Here is a 3,229-nt window from a genome sequence, read left to right as displayed (position 1 = left end):
ATTGAAGAAGGTGGTGAGCAGGGTACACAAGTGAAGGTGGTCAACCTGAGTCACATCTGAGGAGAGTTCTCAGACTCAGTAGAGGTGAAGTCAATGAGGAAAGGAACATGGGTAAGAATAGGCAGTAAGGTCAATAAAAAGCCAGATCATGAAGTCAGTCAGAGAAGCTTATGAAGACATAATTATAACGTGAAAAGTCTGGGAAATCTAAGCCTCACTCATTCATTCAGAGGAATGAAAATGGTCCATGAGAGGTTGGGTGAGTGGGAAGACATCAACCAAAGAACTTGTATGCATATATGCATAGCCCATGGAAAAGAGACAATAGTGTGGTAAAGGCCTGGGGTGGGGGGCGGGGAGGACTGGAAGAGACAATGAAGGGGAAAAGGAGGATATATGTAATACTTTCAACAATAAAGATTTTTTTAAAAAGTCATGGCTAATAATAATAAAAATAAAATGGTCCATGAAAAAAGAATGATGGTTGAATTGAGGCACATACCTGGTAATTAACTATACTTCTGGGGCTCTGTGAAAGTAAAATTGGACAGCACTTAAATGGAATAATGTTTCTACAATGCATTAAAGAATGTTTAAACAGCCGCAACCGGTTTGGCTCAGTGGATAGAGCGTCGGCCTGCGGACTGAAAGGTCCCAGGTTCGATTCCGGTCAAGGGCATGTGTTTGGGTTGCGGGCACATCCCCAATGGGGGATGTGAGTCATGGCTAATAATAATAAAAATAAAATGGTCCATGAAAAAAGAATGATGGTTGAATTGAGGCACATGCCTGGTAATTTACTATACTTCTGGGGCTCTGTGAAGGTCAAATTGGACAGCACTTAAATGGAATAATGTTTCGACAATGCATTAAAGAATGTTTAAACATTTTTCTGGGAACTGAAGGGAGTTCTGAATAGGCAGTTTGGGAGTGATGATAAAGCATCCTTTGGGTTATAACTCATGAGAAATTTGGTCAAAGCACACATATCTTAAAACCACATCATAGTAAATGCAAGCAAGATTCTTCCTGTGAACATTTCTTAAATTAAGGGGCAGCATAAAATGACATGGGGCTTTAACATCATTAAATTTGGGTTTGACCTCGAGCTTCCACTTGTATTGTCATGAACTTTAAGTAAGTCCCTTCACCCTCCCGAGTTTACGTTTCTTTATCTAATAACAATAATAATCACAATAAAATGGGGCCCAGCGGATGGGTGTAGCGAGGCATCCGTAGGCGTTCTGAAATGCCAGCCTGTTACCCTGAGTTCAGTGCTTCCTGCGGTGGAGCTGGGAGTGTGCCCCTGGGCCCCTTCACTGGAGATTTCGGGGAAAGCTGCTCTGGTCTCAGACCTTGGGCTCCGTGGGCATCCCTGGCTGAAGAACATGACCCTCCATGATGGCACGGGAGCCGGGCGGCCCTGCAGCCAGGAAGGCCAAGCTGGGAGCGCCCCGAGGACGCTGTGGGTGGTCCCCAGCCATTTAAGTGAAATGTCAGCCCGGAAAACAAAACCGCCCCTTCCCGCCTCTTCCCCAAGGCACCTGCCTGAGGGGTCATTTCATGAACCAGTTTTGTCTAAAATCCTAACATTCGAGATGCACGAGGAGGCCACCTGTGCTGCCGTGGAGAGTTCTCTCTCGAAAATCAGTGCCTGCGAGCAAGGGCCCCGCTCAGAGGACCTGAGGCGGCTGAGGTGCTGAGGCTGGACTCTGGGGCGCCCCGTCGCCCGGAAGCCGTGTCTCCATCCCTCCCTCCCCCCTGGGCTCAGCTCCCAAACCGCCATGGTTTCCTTACTGTCGGTCGGATTCGCAAAGGGCACCGACTCCAGCATTCCACCTTTAAGGGTTCCGCGCAGACCCTTGAGTCGCCAGCGGCACTGCGCCTGCGCCAGGCTGTGCGAGGGGCGGGGCCAGCTCGGCACCTGACCTCTCCTTGGCCCCGCCCACTCCGGGATTCTTCGCCTGAAGATTCATTCCTCCCAAAACAGACTATGGAGTGCTAGGTAGTTAGCACTAACTGCTGAATTTTTAGAATTGTTTCCACTTCCTGACTCTGAGAAATGACCACCAAAGATGTAATCCTTTGGCCGTGCCGTCAAGCGATGGTCTGCGCGGGGTCATCCCGGCGCGGGTCCCCCCTCAGCGCTCCCACCACCCGCCTACTCCCACCCCAGCCCCACCCCCGCTGCAGAGCAGAGCCATGCAGAAGTCGGGTGATACACACCGACAAGGTAACCCTGGGTTATAAATTAGGTGAAAGTCATGACAGGCAGAGTGAGGTGAGGCGGGCGGGTGGTGACTGGAGTGACTGGAGGGCTTACTGAACATGGGGGAGGGAAGGGTCTCCAAGAAGATGACATCTGAGAGGCACCAGCCATGGAGAGCAGGACAGGCCTAGTGCCCAGCAAGTGCAAAGGTGCTGCGGTGCGCGAGTGCCCGGGGCAGTAGAGGAGCCGTGAATGTACTCAATGTCTCCTAGCTGGAGAACTGAAATGTTCAATGGGATGAGGTGCAGAGTGGAGCAGACCAGGTACAAGAGGAAGCCAGCAGCCAGATTATGAAAGGCACATAGACACTTGGATAAAGTCTGCAGTGAGATGCATTGAAAGGTTTTTAGAAGGTGACCTGATGCATTGTGATAGATGTTATAACAAGACCACTGGGTAAAGGGGGAATATCTATCTGCCTTGACTTATGTGGGAGATAAAACTGTCAGAACCCATTGTGGGAAGCCTTGGTTTCTGTTCCAAACCTCTTTCCCTCCAACGCTGGGGCTGTTTGGAGCAGAGGAAGCAAAGGAGTTTCTAAATCGGAAAACCAGCAGCTGCAGGACTCCAGGGCAAGGCCAGGCATTCCCAGGTTGCCTGGGCCTTAAGTCACTGGCAGTGCAGCAGGCAGCGCACAGGAATGTGTCCAGGCCAATGGTCTGGCAGGGGGTGGGCAGCAGGCAAGCAAGGACAATGCAGCACTGGACCCTCAGTGCAGGCCCCTTAGGGTCCCCAGCTGTTACCCTACAAGGGTGTGGGGGGGGGGAGACACACCCTTTTTGTACTTCTAGGCTCCACCCTGACCCCCAAGTAAAATGATCCTTTGGAGGCTCAAGGGCTGCCTAGGGGCTTCTGAAGGGGATGTGGGAGAAAAAAATACAACTTTCATTCCTATTGATTTGTATTTTACTCTTTTGATTTTTAATTTATTGTGGGTTTTTTTTTCAAATAAGCAGCACA

The sequence above is a fragment of the Myotis brandtii genome, unplaced genomic scaffold (assembly GCF_000412655.1).
Source record: "Myotis brandtii unplaced genomic scaffold, ASM41265v1 scaffold1170, whole genome shotgun sequence".
Lineage (NCBI taxonomy): Eukaryota > Metazoa > Chordata > Mammalia > Chiroptera > Vespertilionidae > Myotis > Myotis brandtii.
This window is presented reverse-complemented; position numbering follows the sequence as displayed.